We start from the raw sequence: 24,022 nt of genomic DNA on the forward strand, positions 1-24,022 counted from the left end.
GCATTTCATTTGCTTATCTTTTCTCTTTCATTGGGTTGCCAACTTTTTGTGTGACCCATATGCCCATCGCCATGACTTGTCAATGCCACATTCAGGGATGGAAAACTCAGATGACAAGTAGGATTTAGATGAACCCCTGGCTCTGTTGGTACCACGATCCGGAGATGTCTTACATAAGAGAGGCTGTACTATGCTGCAGTAGCAAATATGCCCTGAAATCTCAGGGATGCAAACAGAATAAATTTATTTCTGCTGTTGATACAGTCTGATGGGGGTCTCACTGTTCTCCGGGGCATCTCGCTGCCTACTTGGGGATCTAGGTTTCTTCCGTCTTGGAGCTATACCATCTGGGATGCGTGGTCTCCATGGTCACAGGGACAGCTGTTGCATGCCACTCAGTGTTTTCAAGTTCCCAGACTGGACAGGGCTTCCATCACTTATATCACTTTTGCTCATATCTCATTGGCCAGAAATGGTCACATGGCTCCACCCACATTCTGGGGCCAGAAATGGATGGCAGGGCATGACTATTTGGGAAGTGCCCACAAGCTCTGCCAATATGGAAAAAGAGATGCAACATCTGCTGTCCCCAAACCTACTAAATTACACGGACAAGTACGTATTGCTTAATTGTATGTATCGTTTTTGATTCTAAGGTAAGCAGCCACTTGCCTGTTGGTGTTACAATTCTTGCCTGAGTATGGGGAGGCAAAGCAGAAGCTTGACTTTTAGGTTCTCCTTTGGCTAGTGAACCCATGAGTTCAAGCAAGATTGGAAGTTCTCATTTATTTTTTTTACTTGATTTTTAAAAAAAATTGCGTATAATTGACATACAATGTTATGCTAATTTCAGGTGTACAACATGGTGAATCAACAATTCCTTATGTTATGCTATGCTCACTGTAAGTGTAGCTACAATCTGCCCCCATACAATGTTATTATAATACCACCGACGATGTGCCCTCTGCTGTGCCTTTCATCCCCGTTACTTAGTCATTCTATATCTAGAAGCCTGTATCTCCCACTCTCCTTCACCCCTTTTGCCCATCTCCTCCTCCCTCCCCTCTGGCAACCATCAGGTTGTCCTCTATATATACAGATCTGATTCTCTTTTTGTTTGTTTATTCATTTTTTTTGTCTTTTAAATTCCATACATAAGTGAAATCATATGGTATTTGTCTTACTCTGTCTGACTTACTTAGCATTATGCCCTGTAGGTCCATCTGTGTTGTTGCAAATGGCAAGATCTCATTTTTTATGGCTGAGTGATATTCTGTGTCTTCTTTACCCATTCTTCTATTGATGGACACATGGGTTGCTTCCCTATCTTGGCTATTGTAAATAATGCTGCAGTAAATATAGGGGTGCAAGTAACTTTTTGAGTTAGTGTTTTTTCATTTTCTTTGGGTAAATACGCAGTAGCGGAATTATTGGATCATATGGTATTTCTATTTTTAACTTTTTAAGAATGGAGATTCCAGTTTAAATCATCCTGAAAGACCACCATTATAAACACCCAGTTGCTCATAAAGAGGGTCCACCTTGCCTTATGCCCTCCGGCCCTACTGGGGCCCACAGCTATCTTTGGGTAGGACTGCCCATGACCTCCTTTTCCTGGACCCCAATGCAGGCCTGTCCCTCTTCACAGTCTGCATGTCCATAGAGGGGTTGAGGGCCTTGAGGTGAACAAGGGCGACACATTCAAGAAATGACAACTTTGGGAATGCCAATTTTCCTGCCTTCTCTGAAGTCAGCCCATTCTCTCTGGGAAGAGCTCAGTTTGAAGTGAGGAGATACCTTCCTAATCTTAAGACCGGGCCTCAGCGTCTGCACTGGGAAAACAAGGCTTCATGTCAGCTCTTCAATGCTGCAATTCTCCATAGAGGTGTGCATTTAAAAAAGTTCATTCACTCAAAACATGCATACAGAGCATCTCCTCTGTGTTAGGCCAGATGGGGAACCCAGAGATTCAGTGATCCTGAAACATGGTTTCTGCCTCCCTAGGTCTCCTGCTCATTGCTTCTTAACCACTGAGGTGGAGATGTTCACTGGTGTGTTTGAAATTGTCCCCAAGGGATTCTGATGGCCATTGCTGTTTGAGAACCCCTTCACAAACTAGTGAGGGGAGCAGACCCAGTGACAAGTAATAGTCACAGAGGGAAGTGACGAACTTAGTGTGAGAAGTGACTGCTTCTACCCAGCACTTCTTGGAAAGCTTCCTGTCGTAGGAAGGAAGGGGAAAGGAAGCCAACAGTTGTTTAGTGTCTACTAGGCATTGTCTTACCTAAACAATTGCACCTTAATCTCACAATAACTATGATGTCATGCTCTTATCTTCGTTGTCGAGAGGAGGAAACAGGGGCTGATGCACTCGCCCCAAACAACATAGCTAGTAAATGGGGAAGCTAGAGTTTGGACCCAAACAAGGTGGTCTGGTAGTTGTAGCTCAAAGAATGAGCAGTGGTATAGCAGTTAGCTGATAACACAGAATTGTTGTTAACAGGCAACCCAAAGTCTCCCACCAAAGATCAGAGATCTGTGGGTCATAAATTGGTGGGTCAGCTGGGGGTTGGTTGGCACAGACTAAATTGGCTGGCTGGCTCTGCTGATCTTGGCTGGGCTCAGTCACACTTCCTGGGTTGGCTGGAGCCTGGGGTCAAGTGAAGTGGCTGCTTTACTGGGACCGGCAGGCTGGGCTGGGGAATGTTCTTTTCATGGTGATGGCAAAGGCTCAGGAAGGCAAGTGGAAATTTGGGAGTTCGTTTAAGATCTGAGCTTGGGGCTGGGACGCTCCCGCTTCTGCCCCATTCTGTTGGCCAATGCAAGTCACACGGTTGAGCCCCAGGTCAAAGGGTAGGGAATCCACTCTGCCATTTTGGTGAGGGGAAATGTAAAAGGACATGGCAAAGGGTGTAGATATAAAGAAGGAGGGGTGAAGGGTGGGGCCGATAACACAACCTATCCCGGGTGGGTTTCCAAGAAGTTTAGAGGAGAAGGAAAGTGAATCGAGTAGAGTGGAATGGATTGAATTGTGTGTTCCCACCCCTAATTCATAAGGTAAAGTCCTAACCCCCAACGAGACTGTACTCAGAGATGGGCTTTTAAGAAGGCAATGAAGACTGAATGGGGTCATGAGGTTGAGGCTAATCCTATAGGACTGGCATCTGTCTAAGAAGAGGAAGAGATGCCTGAGGGTTCTCTCTCTACACTTTAACAGAGGAAAGGTGATGTGAGACCACAGTGAGAAGGTGGCCATTGGCAAGTGGGGGATAAAGGTGCCTCAATTTCAGTTTTCCAGCCTCCAGAACTGTGAGCAAAGAAGCTTCTGTTGTTTAAGCCACGTGGTATTTTGCTATGCAGTATGAGCTCACTGATTCACAGGAGAAAGAAGAAAGAGAGACAGAGAGGGAAATATTTATTGAGCACATACCCTTTGCTGAATACCACACGAGGACTTTTCCCTTTTTCATTTACTATTTGAGTCGTCTCATCAAGTAGTTTTTTTTTTTAAGATTTTATTTATTTATTTGACAGAGATAGAGACAGCCAGCGAGAGAGGGAACACAAGCAGGGGGAGTGGGAGAGGAAAGCAGGCTCATAGTGGAGGAGCCTGATGTGGGGCTCGATCCCATAACGCCGGGATCACGCCCTGAACCGAAGGCAGACACTTAACCACTGTGCCACCCAGGTGCCCCATCAAGTAGATTTTTTATCTCCTTTTCAGAGAGGAAATAACCCCAACTACCCACCGATGGGCAGAGGCAGGATTCCAGCTGGAGTCTGCGGCTACGTAGCCCAAGCTTTGGCTTCTAAAACGAAGGTCAGCAACTTTCCCTGTGGAAGGGCCAGGAAGTGACATTCTGAGGCTTGACAGGCCATGTGACCTCTAGGGTAACTACTCAACTCCGCTGTTGGAGAACGGAAGCATCCATAGGCAATATGGCAACAGACAGGTGTGGATGTAATCCCTAAAACATCATTGACAAACACAGGAAGTGGGCGGGAGTCACGGGCTGTAGTTTGGATGACCTCCGTTCAGTAATATTCTCCTTTTGTGGGGTTTGGCCCATTCCCTAGGGGAGATTCTAGACAGAAGGACAAGTGTGTAGGAAGGCATGGAAGTGTGGGAGCGCATGATGTATTCAAGAGATGGAAAATAATTTGATAAGAGGGGAGTTGAAGGTGTTAATTTGAGGTATGGGAATTGAGGCAGTGGGAGAGCTAAAAATGCAATGGGGGCCCCGGTCATGTTTGTTTACTCGTTGAGCAAAGCTCTCGCATGTGGCAGGCCCTTTGATAGGCTCTGGGAGCTCCCCGTAGAGGCCTTGAAGACCAATCTTCATCTTTGAAGGTGGTGATATTTTGGAAGGGAGAGAGAGACATGGCAAGGGATGGTTTAAGGAGAGGAACAGGCACAAAGCGGAAGCATCGAAATTCTACGTCCCACACTGGAACACTAAGCTGAATTCCCATCCAGGGGGTGCCCTCAATGGTTCCCCCAAAGATCATATAGGAGAGAGTGTTGCTTCACGAGCAGAATCAATGAAATCAATGCTCTAGTACCTTGTGTAAGACTTTCCAGCACGTGGACATGGGCTTTTGGAGACCGAAGCTGGTACGACTATTTGAAAGAGTTAACACATTGTACTTGGAAGGGAAAAAAAGAGCCATGTGGTGGCAAAGAATTTGTTCCCTTCTTTGGGTGGCAGCCACAGGATTCCTCGCCAATTAGTAGCATCTGGTCCTCATAGAAGATTCATCCCTGGTTGAGCTGGCAGATACCTCTGGATGTGACACTCTGTGAAGTTCCTGATGGACCATCTGTGATGTCTTCCCTCCCCAGATACCTCGGGCCTCCCGCCCCCTCCAACCCGTCTGCCTTTCCTTTGAAATATTTTTAAACACTCAGACCCGAGAGCAGGACCAGCTCTAGCTTTTTTTAGAGATGAGGGTGAGATTACCAGTTGCTTTTTTGGACAAATCCAATAAAAGGAAACAGTGACTGCAGGGACAGCTATCACTTATCGGGCCCTTACCATGGACTGGAGTCAACATTTTATAAAAAATGTGTTTTTTTTTGGGTTTTTTTTTGCTTGTTTTTTTTTTTGTTTTTTACATATATCTCAGAACAGCTGCCTGAGGATGTAAGTGCCTTCATTATTCCGATTTGCAAAAGAAGGACGCAAATCTCAGAAAGGTCAATTCCCCAACCCAATGCCACAGAGTCTCTAAGTGTTTGAACCAGGATGCCAGCCCCGTGTGGACTGAGTGGACAGCTCAGACTCTGACCTGGAACACAGGGGGAGATGTAAAATTCGTGTCCCGTTAGAAGTAGGTGTTTAAACGGGAATGCTGATTTTTTTTTTCTGATTCTGGGTAAAATGAGGATCCCACCGTTCTGAGGGGTCCCTTCCTGATGACTGTTGTCATAATACTAGATGTAACAGTGATATTTATAATTGCACACTATTTCCCAGTTTCCAGGATGCTCTTGCTGACATTACAGGACATTACAAGGCTGTTCTTTGCTTTCCTGGACCCATAGACACTCTTGTTTTCCTTTTTTTTTTTTTTTTTTTAGGAAGGACAGGGCTGTTTCCTGGAACTCTTGCTTGCTCGCTGTTCTGAGAGCCCCTGGCCCTACACTCCCCTTCCATCTAAATCCAGTCAACAAGCCTGTTTTCCAAAAGGATTCCGCAGGGAGGGGAGGAAGAGAATGAGGCTCAGCTTCCAATTCAGATGCGTTGTCTTCATTCCCTGGGAAAGCAAATGCCTGGTCTTAATGAAAAATAAAGAAGTCTCAGATGAATCCTTCGGCTTCCTGTCAAAGGCCCAGATTGAGAAACTTAGAGTTCCGGGGCTTGCCGTCTTTCATTGTAAGTAACAGTGGAATAAAGCAGGCCACGGTAGCCACGGAATCCTCTGGTTATCTTCCTCAATTGATGATACATCTGGCTACCTCACCCCCTTTCAATTTCAAACACAATTTGTCCGAAGCCTCCAGTTTAAATCACATAGATCTTCTCTAAACTAAGTAATAGGCTGCATAACTCCGGCTTCCCGTGAAAAGACAAAGGTTCTGAGCGCGTCCCTGCGAGTGTCCATGCGCGCGGGGAGCGGGGACAATGGATTGCGGCTGATAAGAGATGCATTCCAACTAATGATTGAATTTAAAGCTCTTTCATTTCTGCTGGGGATTTGGGATCTAATGAAAGGAGCAGCAGTCCTGCTGGGGCAGGCTGCCGTGATTGTATCCCCAGACGCAGATGGGATGCGGAGCCCTGGTGGTGAACCCAGGCCGCCTCCTGCAGCCCAGCCCGGGATCTGCCCCAGGACCCATCATGTGTCTCCTGAGCCATTTCCTTGGGCTCCAAACTGGTTCTTGCCTCCAGAATCAGCCTCTCCACCCCACTTCTAAGCATCTTCCAGCAGTTTTTTTTTTTTTTTCCCTTTTTTCCGCAACACGCAAATCTGCTTAGCCGGCTCTGTTGGTCAGAAACCTTCCCGGACTGCCCAGAAGGTTAACTTCCAAGCTCTTTCAAAGTGTGTCCACAAACCAAACTGTATCCTCTTCCCCACTGCCTGCGGGCACCTCCTTCTTCCAGAACGTGACTCTCACACTCCCCACTGTGCGCTTTGCTTTCCCACCTCTGACCTTCTTCGCTGTGTTCCCACCCCTGGAATTCTTTTTTTTTTTTTTAAAGATTTTATTTATTTATTCGACAGAGATAGAGACAGCCAGCGAGAGAGGGAACACAAGCAGGGGGAATGGGAGAGGAAGAAGCAGGCTCATAGCAGAGGAGCCTGATGTGGGGCTCGATCCCATAATGCCGGGATCACTCCCTGAGCCGAAGGCAGACGCTTAACCGCTGTGCCACCCAGGCGCCCCCCACCCCTGGAACTCCTATTCCCCCTCCCTCCCACCCACTTACATTTGAGAGATGCACTGTTCTGTGCCTGGAATGGAAAAGCCTAACATTGTTAAGAGTTGGAAGGATTCTTTGAAGTTGGGAAATTTAATTTCTATGGAAACGTGTGCATGTGTGTGTTTTTTCCTCCACTTCTAAGTCTCCTTCTGCAAGATCTTGTTCAAGTGTTGCTTCCCCAGCAAACTTCCAGCTCTCCTGGCAGATTATCTGTGCTCAATACATGTGCGATACATTAATGCATGGATAACTGGGAGTGGGAGGGCAAAAGGTCCTTTTTATTTTATTTTGTCCAAGGCTCTAGAGTCACAAACATTTAGATTGTGTTCAGAGCTAGGGATGAACTAGTCCAGCTTCACATGGAGAGAGACGTCAGTGTCACAGGGCAAGGGGTGGCAAGTTAGGGCCAGAAAAGTAGGGACAGAACACAGGGCTCCCGATTCTGCTCATAGGTGGCTCCTGTCCTGCTCGTGTTTGCCACATCCGTGGGGCTGTCTCAGGCGGCAAAGGCTGGCTGGTCCCTTGCTGGTTCCTCCTTCGCGGGCCATGACTCCTTCAAACGAAGTGGCCTTACCCACTGCAGTCCCTGTCCCGGGGGTGATTATGAGAGGGAGTTCAAAGTTGGGGAAGACACGGTCTGGCTCCCCAGGGAGATCCGGCCAGCCTGCGGGCATGAAGGGAGAGGAAGAAGAATGCAGAACCGAAGCTGCCGCCGATTCTTGTGTGAATGGGGGTGGGAGATTTGGGGTGGTCCTCTCTGGGGAGGGAGCATTTCAATTGAGACTGCATTTTTCAAGAGGAGGGCCAGGAGAATGATCCCCATAGAGAGAAGGTCATGTGCTAAGGCCCTGTAGCATGAAAGGTCGTGGTGTGTCTGGAGTAATGCGGTGAAGGGTCAGGTGCCTGGAGCAGGGGAGGCCTGGGAAGGGACAGAAGGGACCCAAGAGGGTGCGTGGATCCCCCTTACCAAGCCGTGTCCTCTGTACACAGCGGGGTTGCGGGGGACATTATTCAGCTTTGGCTGTCAAAACATGGTATCCGAGACGGGGAGGTTTAAACAACAGACATTTTTTTTCTCCTGTCTCTGGAGGCTGCATGTCCCAGATCGAGGCATGGGCAAGCTGGTCTCTTCCTAGGTCTCTCTTTTTGGTGTGCAGACCGCTGTCTTCTCCCTGTGTCCTCTGTGTGTGTCTGAGACCTAATTTCCTCTTCGTATAAGGACACCTGTCCTATTGGCTTAGGGTCTACCCTAATGACCTCGTTTTCACTTACCTCCTTAAAGACCCTATATCTGAATACTGTTGCATCCTGAAGTCCTGGGGGTGAAGATTTCAACACACCAATTGTATGAATTTGGGGGAGGGGCGGTTACAACTCAGCGGGTAACAGGGGACAAATGGAGGTTTTTTAAGGATTCATTTGGAACGCTCAACTCTCGTTTTCTTGGCCTGTGGTGTGTTCTAAATGGCATTAGTCCTTCCTCTGAAGGGCCTCTAAATATAGATGCCATCTGCTGTTGTACGTATGCTGTCACTGATCCCCCACTTAGCAGCCGCTTCCCTGCAGGCAGGGAGGGGAGGCTGCAGCGAGCCCGAGGGGAGGCAGCCAGCAAGAAGCCAGAGAAAACCCCGCAGTCGGGGTCGAGTGAACTCCAGAGCCTCCGAGATGATGGAAGGATGCCAGGATCCCCAGATTCTGGGCGAGGTGGGGGCTCAAGCACAACGACTCAGAAGGAGGGGCCCCTCCCCCTTCCTCCAAGCGCATGAGTGCGAAATGGTGATGAGCATTTTTGCTCGCTGAAAAAAAAAAAGTTCCTTCTGACGGAGCGAAGTGGCACCTGCCAGCCCTGGTTGATGGCATCTCCTCAGTGATTAAGGGGAACACTCATCATGTGGACGTGTGCGAGCGGTACCTGCCGACGTGCTTTGCTCAGATGACACCTGCCCGGGGTCCCTCTGCCGGCTGGTTCGCCCCTGCACTCTCGCTGTGAAGGACAATTTGGCCCTCCCATTAATTACTTTTAAAGTTCTAGATTTCAATTAGGGAGTTAATTACTTTTTGCCATATTGCCCCCATTAAAGACATTTTCATTATTAAGTCAATTTGTTAGAATTGAAGAGCCTTGCCAAGAGAGAAGAATTATGGTTCCAGGAGCCTCTCGCGTTCACTCGCGCCTCTTCCTGCTTTGAGGTGATCGAGGGGGAAGCCTTATTTTAGATTTTCCCCATGGTGTGGTAAATATGTGTGAGCCACTCGCTTTGTGCTCAGTACCTCACTGGGTTACAGGGGGTGTGAAAGTAGGTCCAAAGACAGGTGGCCTGTGTCTGGGGGGGGGCGGTCAAGGTCTAGCAGAGAAGAAATATTTTAAATGTAATTCCAATTATTAAATAATTTAAGTTGGATTTTGTAAGTACTATACGATGGGCCTGCACAAAATATTATTGGGACACAGATGAGAGTGGTGATGAATTTGGGAAGCCTCAGCAAAAGATATAAAATTTTATATAGGTCTTGTAGGATGCCTAGGAGATCGCGAGCCGGATAAGAGGGAAAATGTATTCATTTCCTGGGACTGTCATGATGACGTAACGCAAACTGGCTGAAACCACAGAAATTTGGTTTTTCATCATTTTGGAGGCTAGAAGTTGGAGGTCAAGCCTGTCCTCAGGGTCATGCACCCTCTGAAGGCCCTAGGAAAGGCTAAGCTCTAGGCTTCTCTCCAAACTTCTAGTAGCTTCTAGTAGCTTCAAAGTATAATGCGAATCTCCACGTGGCATTCTCCCTGTGTCTCCACCTTGTCTCGTCTCAATCCGTGTCTGTCTCTGTGTTCAAATTTCCCCGTTTTGTAAGACCACCAGTCAAATGGGATTACAGTCCGCCCTACTGACCTCATTTTAACTTGGTCACTCCTGTAAGACCTTATTTCCAAACGCAGTCACATTCTGAGTTACTCGGGATTAGGATTTCAACATACAAAGTTTTAGGGGACACGGTTCAAGCCATAGGAGCAAGCATGGCAGAGGTATGAGGGACCTGCACGGCATGAGGACCCACAGAGGCATGAGGTCCCAAAAGGATCAGCCTCTATGGGGAACAGAGAGACGTCGATATAGCTGGACCATAGCCTGCTTCAGGCCAACGACATGTGGGATTTCTCCAAAGCAGTGTTCAGGCTGCTAGGTGAGCCTTTAAGGAGGAGCAGAGGGAAAGGGAGAGAGAGAGAATCTTTTTTTTTTCTTTTTAAAATTTTTAAAGAGATTTTATTTATTTATTTGAGAGAGAGTGTGAGAGAGCGAGCGAGCCTGAGTGGGGGGGTTGGGAAGGGAGGGCTGGAGGGAGAGGGACAGGGAACCCATTGCGGGGCTCGATCCCAGGACCCCGAGATCATGACCTAAGCCAAAGGCAGATGCTTAACTGACTTAGCCACCCAGGCGCCCCAGGAGAGACAGAATCTTAGGCAGGCTCCACGCCTATCTTGGACACGGGGCTCAATCTCAGGACCCTTAGTTGGATGCTTAACCAACTGAGCCACCCAGGAGCCCTGCCCTTACAGATTTTAAAATAACGATTATTTTTCATTTCCAGTCTTGATTTGTGTGTTCACGCATACACATAATTTTGTACAGTACACAAATGCAATCATTTATATGCTTAAAAACCTCTTTCTGCCTTGCCTGTTCCTGCTTATCTTGCTTTCCTTCCTCCCGAGAAGTCTCCCTCCCGGCCCCACCTCTGCCTCTGCCGCTTTGCCCCTCCCACTCCCATGCTGCTGACCCAGCTGCCTCCTCTTCCATGTTTGTCTTTATCTACTTCGATCTTTTACTCTACAGGACCTTGTGGAAATCCTACTAAACTTGCATTAAAAAAAAAAAATGGGGGGCGCCTGGGTGGCACAGCGGTTAAGCGTCTGCCTTCGGCTCAGGGCGTGATTCTGGCGTTATGGGATCGAGCCCCATGTCAGGCTCCTCCGCTATGAGCCTGCTTCTCCTTCTCCCACTCCCCCTGCTTGTGTTCCCTTTCTCACTGGCTGTCTCTATCTCTGTCAAATAAATAAATAAAATCTTAAAAAAAAAAAAGGGAGCCATATTGACCTCTAGGGGATGAAATCAGTTCTTCAGAGGTGAACAAAAGCTTAGCTCTTATGATCTCAGTGGCTCTCCCAGGTCAGTTCTCTCTGACAACACAAACATGGTATTCATGGGGTGGGTGACCTTGGGAAAGAGCTGGAGGGAAGCCTGTTGGAATCATCTGGTATGACTCTGATTTTCTCGTCTTCGTGGCCGCATTCTATCCCATGGTGTGGCTGGAACATCGTTTCTACAGCCCCTCTCCTATTCTTTTTTTTTTTTTTTTAAAGATTTTATTTATTTATTCGACAGAGATAGAGACAGCCAGCGAGAGAGGGAACACAAGCAGGGGGGGTGGGAGAGGAAGAAGCAGGCTCATAGCGGAGGAGCCTGATGTGGGGCTCAATCCCGTAACGCCAGGATCACGCCCTGAGCCGAAGGCAGACGCTTAACCGCTGTGCCACCCAGGCGTCCCCTCTCTCCTATTCCTGACCACTCATTCTGTGTCCAGCTCTTTTCCCGATGAAGAAGGCTGCCGGCAACTCATCCCTGCTCTTATTTCTACGACAAGGCTTCGCAGAGTGGGGAATCTTAGCCATGAGATATCTGATTTTTAATTTGGTGATAAATGCTCCCAGATGGCTTTTCCCAAAGGCAGAAGCCCCTCACATCAGAGGAGACTCCTTCCCAGCTAGTGATGGAGGCCATCACTCTTTCTAGTGTTTTCCACTCCGATGAGCATAAAGTGAGATCTCGTGGCGGCTTCCATTTGCGTCTCTCCGACTAGCAGAGAAGACGCACATCTTTTCACACGTTTTTCAGCCACGTGGGTTTGCTCTCATGTGAATTGTCTGTGAATATATGATCGACTCCTTTTTTGTAGGGCGGCGCTTATCTTGTCATTGACATCCAAGAACTCTTTATATGCACAGCTATTGGCCTTCGCCTAGCATCCTTACCACAATACTTTCTCAGATCCATCCCTGGTGTTTTGACCTCACTTATGGTTCTTTTACACACTTAAATTTTTACAGAGTAAAATTTACAATGTAAAATGTTTACATAGTTTCTAGTCTTAGTTCAGATTGACTTTGTCAGATTTTATATGCAGTAACCTAGATTTTCTGGCAGGTTTTTGGTTTTAGTTTTTATATTTATGTTTGTAATACATCTGAAAGGATTTTTTTTGTTTTGTTTGATTTATTTTTTTTTTCATTTGCATACAGCTGGCACCCAACGTTACATGAGTGGCAGGTGTACCACGTAATGGTTTGACAAGTTCGTACGTTATGCTCTGCTCCCCACAAGTGAGCAAACTTATATCCCTACACATCACTATTACTGTATCATTGGCTATATTCCTTATGCTGTGCCTTTTACTCCCATTTGTTTTTGTTTGGGTACAAAAGATAATATAGACTGTTTTCACTGCGTTTCCAGACTGATAATGAGTTTGCCAGCACATTTTACAAATAATCCATTCAGTTTCCTTTGAATTAAACTGCTGTCCGTGTCATGAATGCACTTATAATACAAAGACATCTGATTCTGGGTTCTTTACCACGTGTCACTGATTTATCCATGCCTTGATCAAAACTAAATGGATTAATTATTCCTTAAGGTGTTTATACAGTTCCCAAACCCCAAACACACACAGAAACAAAAATCCCTTGTCAGAATTCTACACAGAATTGCATTAAAATTATATATTACATTTGGGGAGCGTTGAGTGTATGTTTTCCCATTTGTTTGAAATTTGTTTTATGTATTTTAATAAGCATTTATTGTTTTCCTCACGTGTGCCTTGTACCTTTCTTCAAAAGCATATTCGTAAGTATTTTGTAGTTTTTGACCGGATTATAATAGGAACATTATGAGAAGAAAGAAAATGTATGGATTTTGGTCATTTATCTTGATTAAAACTGCTTCTCTGGACAAATGAGGGAATGGAGAGACGTTCAGTGCAACTGGGACATAGGGTTCTTGTGACATATACTATACTGTACTATACCTTCCCACCCCATCCCACATCATACTATATCATGCTATATCATACCATCCTATCCCACCCCATCCCATCTCATCCCATATCAACCCATCCCATATCATCCCATCCCATCCCATATTATCCCATCCCATCACATCCCATTGCATCCCATCTTATCCCATCCATCCTATCCCATCCCATCTTATCCCATCCCATCCCACCCCATCCCATCTATCCTATCCATCCCATTCCATCCCATTCGATCCCACCCTATCCCATCCCATCCCATATCAACACATCCCATCCTATCCCATCCCATCCCTTATCATCCCATCCCATCCCATATCAACACATCCCATCCTATCCTATCCCATCCCATCCCATCCCATATCATCCCATCCCATATCATCCCATCCCATCCCATCCCATCCCATCCCATCCCATCCCATCCCATATCATCCTATCCTATTCCATCCCATCCTATCCCATCTATCCCATTCCATCCCATCCCACCCTATCCCATCCCATCCCATATCAACACATCCCATCTTATCCCATCCCATCCCATCCCATCCCATCCCATCCCATCCCATCCCATTCTACCCATATCATACTATATCATACCATACCATGAGATAATATTACCAAACATAACATAACGTAATATACACTTCAGAGGAGCCATGTCTGCGTTTTCTCTTAAAGACTTTCTCAGGACTATTAAGAGAGAGCTTAGTCTTCTCTCTGCCTTTGTCACTCAGGGTGGTGATGTGTTAGTTGGAGAGAATTTAGTTTTTCTGATGGACACCCTCCTGGTTGCACTGGCCACGAGACCCAGAGCCAGTCCTGGATGGGGTGGGGTGGGGCGGGGCAGGGCAGTGGCCCCCCCAGGAGAGCCTTTGTCTTCCCAACCCCACTGCCATGTGGCAGGATGACCCCCGGACGAGCTACCTTAATCTTCCTTGTGGCTGTTTTCCACTCTCTTGGCCCTTTCCGACTTTCCTGGAGGCTGGTTTAGGAGATCTGAGCAGAGCAGTGGCCCCCCCAGGAGATCCTTTGTCTTCCCAACCCCACTGCCGTGTGGCAGGATGACCCCCGGACGAGCTACCTTAATCTTCCTTGTGGCTGTTTTCCACTCTCTTGGCCCTTTCCGACTTTTCTGGAGGCTGGTTTAGGAGATCTGAGCACAGGTTCGAGTATCTGGGAACACGGCCCGTTCCTGAATATCTCCGTAGGCTCAGGCTGCCGTAACAAAGGACCACTGACCGGGGCTTAAGCAACAGACATTTATTTATTTCTACAGTTCTGGAGGCTGGAAATCCAAGATCAAGGTGTGGGCAGGGCTAGTGTTTCCTGAGACCTCTCTCTGGCTGGCGGATGGCCGCTTTCCCGCCGTGTCCTCATATGACCTTCCCTCTGTGGACATGCCTCCCTGGTGTCCCTTTGTATGTCCCAATTCCCTTTGCTATGAACGACACCAGTCTTACTGGGTTAGGGCCCTCCTCACTGACCTCACTCAACCACCTCTTTAAATTAGTGGCATTAAATTAGTGACATTCTGAGGTTCTGAGGGTTTGGGCTCAGATGGATTTTGGGGGGACAAAACTGAGCCCAGAGCATGGAGGACCAGAGGGGAGAGTGTGACCAGAAGTTCCCCAGGCTCAGCTTTAAAGCTGCCCTTCTCTCCCCCCACACCCCCACTGTACCAGCCGTCCCTGAGAGGCAAGTCCAAGGCAGCTAACTCAAGGAGGATGCCGTGCCCACTCTCATCTGCCGCTGCCACCAGGCTCCTCTGAGATGCTGTCCTTGTCCCTCGGCTTCTCCCACCTGCAGCACACTTCCCCATCACCTCCCCCCCCAAATAGGGTCTGCAGGGAGGGATGATTCTTATTTCCAGAAACTGCCTATTAAGACCACAGATGAGAACAAAAGGTGCTTTGTTATTATCCCAAATGCTGAGTGCAGGGACCCGTGGCCATGGAGTCCTCTCCGGGGCCCTGGCGTTGCCGAGGGCTGTCCGCTCAGCAGAACCAACTTCACTCCCCCTCCAGCCTCGAGACACTGAAGCAGCGGAGCGGGGGCCGCCCGGACAGAGCCTTTCGGGGAACCTGGGAGTTTGTAGGAAGAAGCACTCACTCCCCAAGGGAATATGTTGCAAAATCTTTTGGCTCTCACGATGCCTTCCCATGTGGTTGGGATGTTTGGAGTATTTCCCACCATGCCAGAGGCTGGAATGTGGCTTCATAGAGCCACCTGGTGCCCTGGGGCAGGGGGAGGGGGGAGAGGGAGGGGAGGGGGAGAGCAAGCCCTGGAGGCGGGGTGGGGAGAGCAGAGGCCGTCCTGCTATTTGGCTTGGCAGTGGTGAGCTCTCCCACGCTCAAGCGGACATCTGCATCTAAGCCATCACGGGGGACCAGCTATCCCCCGTGGCCCCCTGCTGACATGCGGACCCCAGAAACAAGAGGCTGGGGGGTGGCCCATCTGAGAACAGAGCCCCTCCCACCCCAAGCCTCTCTGGTGTCCAGCCTCAGCTGGCACGGGGAGGGGAGAGAAAGAGAAGAGGGCCATAGAGATACAGGGGTGACATGGTAGAATGCATGGGGCACCTCACTAAGGAACAGGGTTATTTTATCTCATGGGGCTGAATCGGAAATTATAAAATCGAATTCCGTGTTGTTCAACAAGAGCAACCGACAGCCTGGGAGGAAGGGAGGCTCAACATCGTAGCGCTAATGAGAAACAATAGAATCCACTGCACGTTTATATGCTAATGAGTTGAGCCCCTCACTTAACCGGCTATTACGGCTATTACGGGCATCAACTGAGAAAAGGTCAGACTACTACCCCTGTGGGGGATTTTCGTATTCTAGGGGAGGGTTCGGAAGGCCCAGATGTTTGTAGACAGGGAGAAATGATTCTACAGTAATAGGGGGACTGTTGATGCCACACGAGTTTCATTTGTGGCAAGATTCATGCTCTGCTCCCATAGGGGAGAGAGAGTAGTGGCTGCCTTCTCTGTCTCTGTCTCTCTGTCTCTGTTTATCTCTCTCTCTCTCTCTCTCTCACACACACACACACACACACACACACACACACACAAAGTTTCAGACCAGGCCTCAAGGGGCCATAGCAATCACCTAATCCAGGAATAACAGAGGTGTGGCATGAGAGACATTAGTCCCCTATTACTCCTTTAGTGGCAGACATGAGTAATCAATCATGACACATATTTCCTGCTAAGACTACCTATTCTCTGATGGAGAAAAGGGAGCTTTCACTGTAGCAATCAGGGAGGGCTTCCTGAAGGAGGAGACTTTTAAGCTGATTTTTCGAATCATGAGCAGGGTTTAGAGAAGTGAGCTCTAACCTTCGGGTCAGGGGTGCTCAGGAGCCCATAGGGAACTTGTAAAGAGACTGATTCAGTCTGTTTTAGGGGCCTTGCGAGATTCATCAGTTTTCAGATTCTGTGGGTGAACGAATTACTTGGAGAATGGGGGCACTGCTGGCATGTGGGGACTGGCGTGAGCAAGGAAGGGTGAAAGGCAGGAGGTTCCAAAGGAAAGGAAGAAACAGACCCACACGTGATGCTTATTGGCTGTACTAGAGAGAAAACGCTGTCAGGGGTGGGCGGGAATCAGGTGCTGTGGGACCTGGGGGTCCTCCCAGAAGACGAAGAAAACCTGGGGGGTATAGAAGCTATGCCAGCAACTCCCTGCTACACTCCTGGGAGTCAGATTTCAGCCAAATGAAGGGTGGGAGGCTCTCAGCATATCCACAAGTCCCAACTGACACGTGAGCAGCTCCTGCTTTTGAAGACCATTTTAGCAAAGGGCAGTCAATGCAGGGTATGTCGGTACCAGCTTTATATCCAACTAGTGGTCACATCTGGGCCGATTACTTTATATATTGGAAAAAAAATCCTGGACCCTCCACCTGCTTCCCTGCCCTTTGATAGAAACAATGAAGGTGATAATAATTTAAAAAACTAAAATTTCTCATTTACTTGGTGCGTACCTTGTTCGAGCGACAGTTGAATTCTTTGCAAACTTGACTTTTCATTCCCTCTACCTGCCCGGCAAGGACTGTTACTGTGCCCACACCCATCATTGTTAAGGGAAGGAAACTAAAGCCCAGTGAGCTGTGATTTGTACCAGGGAACACCAGAGTGGGAATGCAGATGCCTGTCCGATTTCTTTCAACGCCACCTCCCATCGTCCCAGATGTGAAGGCTGCCCAGGGTCTGCTCTGGACTATACTGTTATGGAGTCACATTTAAACAGCTGGTCATGGCAGCATCTGGTGTATTTGGATATCTATTCGTGGTCACCTCCTTCTAGCACCCCACGCCCCTGGGAACCCTCAGGATTATTCTGGAAAGACTGTTAGGGGGTTAGGTGTGGGACCCCAAGTAAGCCAGTGGAGATGAAAAGTGGTAGTCATTTGGCATCAGGATTAAAGTGACTTCATTGAACATAGGCTGAAGGATGCTGGGTTGGCTTGGGGACACGAGGGATAACTTAGGAGGTAAACTGGAGCGTGGGGGGCTCTGGAAACAAGCTCACTTGGGCTTCTGCCCTGCCACCTGTTAACCCCATGACTTGAACCAGGGATACAATCTCCCAGAAATCCAGCTCACTTGGACACGGGTCTACGGATCCCTGTTTCTGGGGAATCCTGCGAAGAGAAGTGACTCACGGTGGACAGCACCTGCCTTGGCACCTGTTCTGGGACGCCCACAGAACATGGGCATCCTGCCTCTGACAGGGCAGGGACAGACTGGAAAGGAATCTGTGGTTCTCATTTTGGGTGGGGAGGGGAGGAGAGAGAGAGAAAGAGAGGGAAAGGGGGGCGGAGAGAGAATTAATTGAAAGAGAGAAATGTTCATCTCCCAGGTCAGAGGATTGGTGATCTAACCCCCGGCTGTCCTTTGGGACTACTGCCCCCCAGATCTGCTGAACTCGAGCAAAGAGACCCAAACTGAGAGTGACAGGAGCATTCTGCAGCCGAGGTCCCCAGGGGAAAGGGATGTTCAACAGTTTCTGCTACATCTTCCCCTCCATCCCTTCCTTGCCACAGGGGCGTCCGGGAAAAATGACAGACCAAAGGAAAACACAGGGGAGCCAACACTAGGTTGTTGGAATTGGAAGAGACACAAGTGACATCTGCCTGCTGCCGGGTCTTCGTGGCACACGCCCTGCTGTACCACGGGGCGTGTGTGTGACTCCCTGTGCCGCGTGCTTCTTTCCCACGCTTCCTTCTGCCCCTTATCGAATGGTCTCAAGTGTGCTGCTGGGTACGGGGCTGTCTCTGCCTTCAGGAATCTGTCTCCTTGGAGGGATTCATCCCCAAACAGGTGGCACCGCAGCAGGACCCAGCCAGGGCAGAGGAAATGCAGACGGCCTGGGTGCCGGCCAGGGATGGTTCCTGAGGGAGTGACTGTCTTTGTCACAAGTCTGAGAAAATGAGTGGGAGCAAGGTGACAGAGAGGACCTTTCGGGTAAAAGCCATAGCAGGAGTGAAGAAGGTGGATACTTGGAGCAAACAACGAGGCTGTCAGGGGGGCTGGAAGCCAAGCGGGAGAGGTGGGGTGAGCGTGCGGGACAAAGGGGAGGCTGGAGAGGAACTCAGGGTCCAGGCCACGAGGGTCATTGACATTTTGCCCAAAGCCTATCCTGGAGCCAGTGGTGAATTTAAGCCAGGTGTGGGATGATCATACTAGAACACAGCAGACTGTGTAATGTTGTTGAATTGCTAGGTTGTGTCCGTGGCACTAACGTGACATCGTATGTCAACTACCATCTTACACCAGTTAGAATGGCAAAAATTAACAAACAGGAAACAACAAATGTTGGCAAGGATGTGGAGAAAGGGGATCCCTCTTACACTGTTGGTGGGAATGCAGGCTGGTGCAGCCACTCTGGAAAACAGTATGGAGGTTCCTCAAGATGTTAAGAATAGGGCTACCCTATGACCCAGCAACTGCACTACTGGGTGTTTACCCCAAAGATACAGACATAGTGAAAAGAGGGGCCACATACACCCCAATGTTCAGGCAGCAATGTTCACAATAAGCAAAGTGTGGAAGGAGCTGAGATGCCCTTCAACAGGTGAATGGATAAAGAAGATGTGGTCCATATATACAATGGAATATTACTCAGCCATCAGAAAAGAATGATTACCCAACATTTGCATCAACATGGATGGAACTGGAGGGGATTATGCTGAGTGAAATAAGTCAAGCAGAGAAAGACAGTTATCATATGGTTTCACTCATACGTGGAACATAAGGAATAGTGTGGAGGACCACAGGGGAAAGGAGGGAAAACTGAAGGTGAAGAAATCAGAGAAAGAGACTAACCATGAGAGACTATGGACCCCAGGAAACAAACTGAGGGTTTCAGAGGGGAGGCGGTGGGGAGAGGGGGTAACAGGGTGTTGGTTATTAAGGAGGGCACGTGTGGGGAGGAGCACTGGGTGTTATATGTAACTAAAGAATCATTGAACATTACATCAAAAACTAATGATGTACTATATGCTGGCTAACTGAACATAATAAAAAAAATGAGAAGAGATCCCTGGCAATGATGGATAGAGGATGCCAGGGGGTTCTTACAGCAATCTGTAGGGTTTTACAGAAATCTGGCCCCAAAGATGACAAGGCTTAAGAACAAAGGCTATGACCATGAAGACAGTCTGAAGGTCAGATTCCCGAGAGAGGAAGTCACATTGGCTGGATGGTGTCTGAAGGGACGTGGTTGTGAGGGGTCCGGTGTGGGGGAAGGGTCAGGGGCTCTGGCTTGGGCAGCTGGAGAGATTGTGGGGCAGCCCCAGAGACAGGTGTTTGGGGAAAGATGATGAATTCAGTTGGAAATATGTTGACTCTAAGTGTCCCTGGGTGTATGGGCATCTGGGTTTGGAGCTTCAAGGGGCCCTCAGGGTGGGAGTGTGGATGACAGGCTCTTAGCACTCGGGGTTTGGTTAAGGGAGAGTGTAAGAGCAGGAAGAGAAGGAGGCTGGGGAGTGGGTACTGTGAACAGGGCACTGGGGGGCAAAGAAAGAGGGATGAAGGGAAAGAGGTGGAAGCATGGTGAGGTGTCATGTCCTAGCAGCCGAAGGAGGAGGGCTTTAGAGCCAGAGGGAGGCTCATCACTGCCTGGGAATTCTAGAAAGACTGGATGGAGAGGCATCCACCCAATTTAGCAGCGAGCAGCCATTATGACTTGACAAGTGTTTCAGAGACTCGGAGGGAGGTCAACCTGAGTGGCCTGAGGAGGAACTAGAAGGCTGGAATCCAGAAGTACTGAGTGTAGAGAATCCCTCCAAAAGTTTTGGCTCAGAAGGGGAAGGTATAGGAAGACAAGCAATTGTGGGGTGGGTGTAAGGAGTGTTCTCATAAGTCAAATACAATGAATCACAAATAAGGAGGGGGTAAAAACCCAAGAGCGGAAGAACAAGGACGGAATGAGGAGTCTATGGGGAATCTGGTGGGTCATCCAGGGAGGTTGAGGCCGGGGGTTGTGTGTTGTCCTGCTCAGAGATGCTTCCACAGTTCTGATGGGCTGTCCCCCACCCCTCTCTGCCATCTTCCACCCCTTGAGGCATCCCTGACCCTGGGATGAGCGGGCATATTGATCGGCTGGGGACTGGGAGCATTAGCCAGTCTCTGCAGAAGAGACAAAAGAGCTCACACACAGGCGAGAGCAACAGAAGTGTGGTTGAGGGAGTATAAGTATGGTTGGGACAGGTGCAGAGATCACGGGGATGGCTGTAAGCTCGCAGTAAGTCTTGATGGCAGGAGGTTTCAAGCAGCATGTGGTATACCAGGTGTCTGGGCATCCTCATAGGGTTTATGGGCGTCTTGAGCATTCGTGGAAGGAGAGTACGGGAAGCATGCATCAGGGATCCCCCCCGGAAGCATATTGGGAGAGCTGGGTAGTGTCTCAGGGTCTCCAGGCAGCCTAGAGTTCCGGGCAGGGCTCCATCCGGAGGAGTAGAGCTTGACTGCCAGGCCAAGGGGAGAGGTGGAGTCTGAGGTCAGGGAGCACCTGCTCCCGGCCTGCTGGATTCCAGGATGCGGCCCCACCGTCCCCACGGGAGATCAGCAGCTAGCATCTCAGAACAATGAACGGCAGGGGTGAAGGTAGGGGATAGGCCATGGAGTGACCTGGATGCCTGCAGTGTGGACCAAGCCACCTCTCAGAAAGGCTCTCAGGGGCTCTGTGGGGCAGGGGGACCCCTAAGGTAACCCAAAAGATGATCTGGCAGAACTTACGCATTCCTGGTCAAAGTAGGACAGAGTCTTGGAAACAAAACAAATCTGGGTTCAGATCCTGACTCTACCCACAGCTGGGAAATTTCTTCACTTTTCAGAGCTCAGTCTCCTCACCTGTAACATGAAGGAGAAATCTCCACTGAGAGTACTTGGCAGTAGACATAGAAATGAGATGGCGTTTTTGAAAGACTCAGCCATGGTGAGGGACCCATAGTGGGTTCTTCATAGATGACAGTCCTTCCTTCCTTCTGAGGTGGTGTTGTGCCTTTGTTAAAGTAACTCTTGTCAAGGAGAGCCCCAGGGTGTTGGGTGGTGGATCTTGGTTCAACAAAAGGCCGGGGAGAATTAAATAGAAAAGTCTCCTTCCCCTCCAGGGCCTGGAGGAGGTAAAGGACATTCCTTGAGGGACCACAATATGGGGACTTCAAGGTGGCATGCAGGCAGAGGAAGAGATAGGACCAGGACCTATGCCTTTATTAGGGCCCTTGGGTGGGGTGCTTTGGGGTTCCCAGGCTAAGGAAGGATTGGTCAATTCATCTCCCAAAGAGCAGGGTTTTGGTAAGCTTTGCTGGTGTCTTATCTAAGGGGCTCACAAAAATGACCACATATTCTTTGAAATCCTTCCCATTGAGAAACGGGGCTATGGCACCTCCCCTTATATCCGGGAGGTCGCCATCATTGCTTGACTACATAGAATATGGCAGAAGCAATGCTCTGCCAGTCTCCAGGCCCAGATCTTAAGAGACTGGCAGCTTTACTCCTTGTTTCTGGAATCCTTGGAGCCTTCCTGGGCCACCATGCTAGGAGGAATCATAAGCAGCCCCATGGAGAGCTAAGAAAGCCTAAGAGGAAAGGAAGCAAGGACCTTAGATGAAGGCCCCAGCGGAGCCGCCAGCCTACAGCCAACAGCAACACGCCAGCCTGGGAGTGTGCCATCTTGGAGATGGGGCCTCTGGTCCCGGCGAGCTGCCCCCGTTTATGCCACGGGGAGCAGAGATGAGCCGCCCCTCTGAGCCCTGCCCAAATGGAAGATTTTTGAGCCAAGTGAGTGATGATGATGGAAGCCACTAAGCCTTGGGACCATTTGTAATGAAACCACAGGTAAGTGGCCCCGGCAGAGTGCAGACACCAGGAAGGTCATGTGGGAAATAAACATAACCCATGATAGAAGTCCATCGCAAACGTTGCTTATCTGTCATGGTGCAGCTAGTCCCTCTGACCGTTTCCAGCCACCTGGCTGCAGATAACCCCTTCATTCCGGACAAGTCTGTCTCTTCCAGCTTTGGTGGCAGATTGGAAAGAGCTTTAGGCCGCTGTCCATGCCAGGCAGAGCCCTGGGCTTGCTGCAGAATGGAGGGGACCTGCAGAGGGTCCAGACAGGGGGAGCTGCCCCTGGCACTTCGCTGAGGAGGGAGGAAGCCTTCGTCTTGCCTCCTTCCCTGGAACCAGGTGGCAGTCACGCTCTCCTCATAATTAGAGGCACAAAGAACACCCTTGGGCCCCCGCATCCCCATAAAGTGCTCCGCGAGCACAGGGGAGCTCTTGGCGAGGACTGAACAGATGGTGCAGCAGAGATCGGAGCTACTCACCGGAGGGGTCGTATTACCTCCAGGAACGAGGCATAAACAAAGCAGCACCACTTCCCACCCTCCAAATTAGCCGGGAAAATAAGAGAACCGAGTGCTACTGTTAGCGGCGGGCTCTCGAGGTGGCGGCTTGGGTGATATGTCACCGGGAGCATCTCGTCCTGCCTGTCCTGGGGAGCCCCGGCTGATGAGATGCACTGAACATTATTAAAGCCACTTTGCCGAGAACACTGTACGCTCAGACTAATGCCTTCTGGCATTTGCTGCTTTCCCGGGGCTCCAAGGATGGGGAGAAAGTCCTGAAATAGCATCTCCACGCTGGTCGTCAAGGCAACGGGATCCTTCAGGATGCACCGTGAGGCGCCGAGCTGGGCACTGGGAGGGGATGGGAGGACAGAAATTGCAAATGTAGATCTTACCCTCCACGAGCCTACATTCTTCTTGGGAAGTCGAGGTTTTGGCTTGTGGGTCTCTCGGGGCAGCATTTCCCTAATGAGGTCCCGAGGAGCACGAGTACAGCAAGGTATCAACTGCTGTTCAGAGAAGAGGGAGTCATGTGCACAAATCATTTCACCAAGCACACGGGACCGAACAAAGTTAAACATTGCTGGGTTTCTCCGTCTTTGGAAAAGCTCGTGTGCATTGCTCTGTGCGAGAGGGAGAGACCGTTTGCTACATTTCCCTGCGTTATCTGACCATGGAAACTCCTGTTCAAGGAGCATTTCAGGGGATTAGTAAACTACAGAATGACTTTGGGGACCCGGAATTAGGAAGTACTACAAAGTGTTGTGTAATTAAGTTCTTAGAATGTGTGGAACGGCTCCGGAGTACAACAGTGTTCAGGGCGGGGGGAGTGGGTGCTGGCTGGGCCGGGTTGGGGGGGTCGGGTAGCGCTTCATGGAGGAGGAGGAAGTCAGGGAGAGGGAAGGGAGTCTTGCAGATTCTGAGTGGGTGGCAGGAATGCAGATGGAGTCCCTGGGAGATGTGAGTGGTCCTCCTCCTGGAACTTGGGAGCCCTTGGGGGGGTGTAATAAAGGGCTGCTTAGGGTTCAAAAGGTTGCTTTACCAAGAATTGGGGGAAGCGAAACTCTTGTGCTGTTCCTGCCCCCGGAATGACATTTCCTCACTTATTTGCACAGACCCATGCCTCTGACAGCACATTCGGGTATCACCTCGTCCTAGAA

This window comes from Ailuropoda melanoleuca, chromosome 10 (assembly GCF_002007445.2).
Source record: "Ailuropoda melanoleuca isolate Jingjing chromosome 10, ASM200744v2, whole genome shotgun sequence".
Classification (NCBI taxonomy): domain Eukaryota; kingdom Metazoa; phylum Chordata; class Mammalia; order Carnivora; family Ursidae; genus Ailuropoda; species Ailuropoda melanoleuca.